The sequence below is a fragment of the Phoca vitulina genome, unplaced genomic scaffold (assembly GCF_004348235.1).
Source record: "Phoca vitulina isolate PV1807 unplaced genomic scaffold, GSC_HSeal_1.0 scaffold4, whole genome shotgun sequence".
Classification (NCBI taxonomy): Eukaryota; Metazoa; Chordata; class Mammalia; order Carnivora; family Phocidae; genus Phoca; species Phoca vitulina.
The window spans coordinates 46690008-46696501 of NW_022589707.1; positions in this window are offsets into that span (position 1 = coordinate 46690008).

A 6494-nucleotide genomic window follows, 5' to 3' on the forward strand; every position below is an offset into this window, starting at 1 on the left:
AAATTGAAAAGGGTAACCTACAGAATGGGAGAAAATACTTGTAAATCATACATCTGACAAGAAATTAATATCCACAATACTTAAGAACTCCTACAACTCAACAACAACAAAAATAAACAACCCAATTTAAAAATAGGCAAAGAATTTGAACAGATGTCTTCCCAGAGAATCTATACAAATGGCCAATAAGCACATAAAGAGATCCTCAACATCATTAATCCATAGAGAAATGCAAATCAAAACCACAATGAGATATCACTTCACATCTACTAAGATGGTTATAATAATATTGATCATCATAATAATAAACCAGAAATAACAAGTGCTGGGGAAGAGGTGGAAAAAAGAGAGCCCATGTGCACTGCTGGTGAGAATGTAAAATGGTGCCACCGTTACGAAAAAGAATTTGGTGTTTCCTCAAAAAGGTAAACACAGAACTACAATATCACCCAGTGATTCCACATCTAGGTCTACGTCCAAAAGGACTGAAAGCAGTAACTTGAACAGATATCGGTACACCAGCCTTCACAACAGCAGTATACACCACAGCCAACAGTGGAAGCAACCCACGTTCACAGGTGAATGGCTAAACAAAATGTGGTCTACATACAACGGAATACTATCCAGCCACATAAATGAATGAAATTTTATTTTATTTTATTTTATTTTATTTTATTTTATTTTTTTAAGATTTTTTATTTATTTGACAGAGAAAGAGCACATGAGAGGGGGGGAGGGTCAGAGGGGGAAGCAGGCTCTCCGCTGAGCCGGGAGCCCGATGTGGGACTCGATCCTGGGACTCCAGGATCCTGACCTGAGCCGAAGGCAGTCGCTTAACCAACTGAGCCACCCAGGCGCCCCAATGAATGAAATTTTAATATAGGCTACAACATAAATGGAACTTCAAAACACTGTGATTAATGAAATACGCCAAACACGTAAGGACAGATATTGTATGATTCCACGTATGTTGCTACCTAGAACAGGCAAATTCATAGAGAAAGAAAGGAGAACAGAGGTTAGCAGATCTGGGGGTAAAGGAGAAGGAAAAGTTCTGGGTTGATGGATACGGAGTTTATGGTGGGGATGATGAAAAAGTATTGGGTATAGAGAGTAGTGACAGTCATACGACATTGTGAATGCATTTAACGCCACGGAGTTGTACACTTACAAATGGTTAAAGTGCTAGATGTATATTTTATATATGTTTTACCACAACAAAAGTGATTTTAAAAAATAATCTTTGATATTCACTTCAATCCTCATTATTTTGCCAAGAAGCTAACATTTTTCTTCTTATTTTGGGCTTTTGTTCTCATCATTAGGAAAGTAGTTTTCAAACCTGAAACTGACAGCAAAGCTCCCTGAAACAGCAGCTGTGATTCTGTGTTCCTCTCCAGGAACTGGAATCGTGTCTGTAGTTATAATTTCAGCACATGTGGACTGAGCTTGTAATATGTGTATTTTATAGAGCAGAGCTACAATTCATCTTAATGATGGTATGTGAAAGAACATCTCGGCAGGGCACCTTAATGAAATGACAATTGGATGAAGACTTAGAAGATTAAAAATACCCAAGACTTTCAGAAGCCATATCAACTCTCATTTGGATCCTTTAAGGGATAGTGTGAAATAACGTTCTCTGCCAAATAACAAGAAAGCTTACAGTAAAGAGACTAAAAATCCTTTTAATATATTTTTCAAGGATGCAGCCATTAAAAACGTCTAATCAGAAAAGTAAAAATATGAACCAAATTCTCAAGTTTGAATATATCATATAGATACCTCTGGAAGAAACTTCCTAAGGAATGGACTAAAACACTGCCAAAAATAGTTAGAGTCTCTTAAAATAAAATACTTAGAATTCCCTTCATGGGGCAGATATGCTTGGTCAGGCCTTGCAGTAGACACAATATGTCTTTCACTTAACTCTGAGAACAGTCTTATGAGGCAGGTATAGTAAACCCATCACACTGATAAGAAAGCTGAGGCTCAGAGACATTAAGTATGTTGACTGGAGCTCATAGTAGATAAGGCTTCATTGTTATTAAGGCATGAATATCACTTAACAGCAAAAAAGTGGACATATTGTATGTCCCATTTTATAATCATTACATTAACCAATACGACAAAGAGAAAAATGACAGTCAGGCAGGCCTCCTTTCTAAGTCCAACACAGCAAACAAAAGGCAACATATTTCATAATAAGAATTCTAATTCTTTCCCTGGATAACTTGAGATATCCATTCCCTGTCTTAGCTTCCTCAAAAAAAATATCATTGAGTACCTCTTATTCCACGTACTGTACCAACCATTTTCACATGCCTTATCTCACCTAATCAATTCAACCTAATTTTTGTTATTTTCATTCTGCATAGCTAGCAGACATGAAAGATGTGATAATATCCTCTGTGAAACTGTGAAAACTGACATGCCAGTACCTACTGGTATTTTTTTTTTAATTTTTTAAAGTAATCTCTATACCCAATGTGGGGCTCGAAATTACAACCCCAAGATCAAGAGTTGCATGCTCTACCAACTGAGCCAGCCAGGCACCCCTACCAGAACTTACTTTGTTAACAAACTACTATGATTTACAATTAACCAACAATATTTCTTGAAATTTTCTTGTATTAAATGCGCTTACCAAACTTTACATTTTTAAAGCAATGTATTTCAGAATTAGCAAGTGATTTTCAAATTATTATGCAGTGCATAATATGAGCACCTATTGTGTTTACCAATAACTTTGACTATTTGGATATCTTTTCAAAAATCAGGGTATTCTGTAAACTTCCTAATATTCATATGGCTAGGTAAATTAGACATGAAGTCACCCTGTCAAGGCTATTCTCTAAGGGCTAAAAATGTAGCAAAAATTTATGACCATCTACTTTATGTCCATGTTGTACTTTTTATAGGGTCATAATTTAATATGTAGTAAAAGATCAAGAAACAAATACTAGAATACATTCAGAATCCTGTGAATAGGCTGGGAATTTTATCTAGAGTACGTGAGTTAATAATTCAGGTCTTAAAGTACAGTCCTGTCCTACTGTGCACTTTAAGCCCTCAGGTCTTTTTGTACACCATGCAGCCAGCAAAAATGGAAGTGGGATTCTACAATCCATGCACTGTTTTCTATACTAATGAACAACGATTTGCCTTAGTCTGTCTTTATCATGCTTCTTTACCTAGTCTCATTCTTCCTGGCTTCTGACTTTGTGACCCAGTAATATTTATTCACTCACTTTAGCATTCATGCTTGCTCTGTAACACTGCTTCTCCTGTTTAAAACTTCTTTTGCTTTCCTATCATGACTTAGGTTTCCCCCTTCAGGCTCTCTGCATGAAGATCCAGCAGGGCCCATTTTAGCCTCTCAAACACTTTGATTTGGCACATTCCATAAGCATAGCACTACTGCTGGGTTTGTATTTTTCTCTGAGCAGAACCTAGATGTGCTAAATATAATTAGGATGGTGATAGTAGGCTAAAGTTATCCTAAACTCAACAGCATAAACTAAGCCACTTATTATAAATCAGACACTAACTCTCCCAAAATCTTCAAAGGAAAACAAATCATCTTTTAGCATATTAAGTTATCTTTTCAATACACACACACACACACACACACGTGTGACAGATAAGGTGGAGAAACTTGATTTTGATGGCCATTATGTCATCTGGGACACTAGTTAAAAAATAATGGATCAGTATGGCCGAAGGACTGAGTAGCTGAGAGATTTCCTATCCAAATTGCCATTAGCAATTTTGTAAAGATTATCCCTACATCACACTTGACGTTGATAAAAGAAATTAAAGATGACACAAATAAATGGAAAGATGTACCATGCTCATGGATTGCAAAAATGAATATTGTTAAAATGTCCATACCACCCAAAGCAATCTACAGATTCAGTGCAATCCCTATTAAAATACCAGTGGCATTTTTCACAGAACTAGAGCAAAGAATCCTAAAATATGTAATGGAACCACAAAAGACCCTAAAAAGCCAAAGAACAAAGAAGAACAAACTGGATGTATCATGTTCCCTGATTTCAAACTATACTACAAAGCTATAGTAATCAAAACAATATGGTACTGGCACAAAAACAGACACATAGAACAATAGAACATGACACAGAGTCCAGAAATAAAGCCACATTTATATGGTCAATTAATCTTTGACAAAGGAGGCAAGAACATACAATGGGGAAAAGACAGTCTCTCCAATAAATAGTGTTGGGAAAACTTGACAACTGCATGAAAAAAGAACTTTAACAACTTAAATGTAAGACTGGAAACCATAAAACTCTTACAAGAAAACATAGGCTATATGCTCTTGGACATTGGAGTGGGCAATATATCTTTGGATCTCTCTCTTCAGGCAAGAGCAACAAAAGGAAACATAAATAAATGGGACTCTATCAAACTAAAAAGTAATTGCACAACAAAGGAAACCATCAACAAAATGAAAAAGAAGCCTATTGAATGGGAGAAGATATTTGCAAATGATATAACTGATAAGGGGTTAATATCCAAAATATATAAAAAACTCATACAACTCTGGTCAAAAAAGCAATCCAATTTAAAAATGGGCAGAGGACCTCAATAGACATTTCTTCAAAGAAGACAGACAGGTGGCCAAAAGATCTTTGAAAAGATGCTCAACATCACAAATCATCAGGGAAATGAAAATCAAAACCACAATGAAATATCACTTCACACCTGTCAGAATGGCTATTACCAAAAAGGCAAGAAACAACTAGCATTGGTGAAGATGTAGAAAAAAGAGATCCCTTGTGCATTGCTCATGGGAATGCAAAATGATGCAGCCACTGTGAAAAACATTTAAAAATTAAAAATAGAACTATAATATGATCCAGCAATTCCACTTCTGGGTATTTAACTGAAGAAAACAAAAACTCTAGTTTGAAAAGATATATGCACCCCTATGTTCACTACAGAATTATTTATAATAGCTAAGATATGAGAGCAATCTAAGCATCCACTGACAGATAAATGGATAAAGATGTGGTTCATATAGACAATGGACTATTACTTAGCCATAAAAAACAATAAAATTTTGTCATTTGCCACAACATGGATGTATCTAAAGGGTATTATGCTAAGTCAAACAAGTCAGAGAGAGAAAGACAAATTCCATATGATTTCACTTATATGTGGAATCTAAACAAAAAAAAACAGAAACAGACTCAAGGATACAGAGAACACACTGGTGGTTGCTAGGGGGGAGGAGCTTGAGGGATGTGCAGAATAGGGGAAGGGGATTAAAATGGTCAAACTTTCAATTATAAAATAAATAAGACATGGAGATACAATATACTGCATAGAAAATATAGTTAATAATACGCAACAACTTTGTATGGTGACAGATGGTAGCTAGATTTGTCATGGTGATCACTTTGTAATGTATATAAATGTTGAATCACTATGTTGTACACCTGAAACTAATATAATATTGTACATCAACTACACTTCAAATAAAAAAAAATTATTATCTCTACATAATGCTTAGTAAAAAGGGTTAAGCTTTTGGGAATAAAACAGTCATCATACTGACTGAGAGCTGAAGAATATGCCAGAGATGAGGAAAGAGTAGTTTAAAGTAAACATATAGTTGCTAAATATAAACTTGAAGAAATGCTGATTAGATCTCAGCCAGAGGGAAAAAAAGAAAAACACAGACTAACCTAGTCCAGTGGTTTTCAATTAAGGGTGATTACCCCAGAAGACATCGGGTAGTCCAGTGTCATTTTTGGTTGTCACAACTGGGGCAGTCAAGTGTGTGCTGTTATCTGGTGGGGAGAGGACAGGGATGCTGCTGAACATCCTACAATGCACATGACAACTGCTCACAACAAAGAATTATTCAACCCAGAGTCCAGCAGTAGTGCCAAGATTGAGAAATCCTAGTCTAGAGCAGAACGTTCTGAAACCAGCTGGCTGATATTTAATCGGTGTGATTAAAGGGAGAACCACGTGAGAATCTACCTTGCAGAGTATAAGCATAAGCACAAGGAGGAGGGGGACGCAAGCTGGAGTAGCCTCACCTTTATGTGTTTGCATTTTGACTTTTCATATAAAAGTTCTTTCAGAAAGGGATTCAGTTGGAAAAAAATTGAAAATAATTGCTCCAAGGTGATTTCAATGTAAATTAAAAAATATAGACACCCTCAAAGATATTTTAAAGATATCTTTAATTCACTTGAATTTTTGGAATAAACATACCACAAAAAGTTCAGTGAGATAGAAGGCAAGTAAGCAGCACAGCGTTGCACACAGAATGTTAGTTGGTAATAACTGGAGAAGCCCTTCACAGAAGACTCAGTTGCTCCCTCAAACTGTGTTATATTCCAAATGGACCCAGATAACTTTGTATTTCAGTTACATGTCTATTCATCTGTCTTCACAAGACTTGGCTCCTAAAGAACCTGGTCATGTTAGACTTTTTAAAAAATTTCTAGCACGAA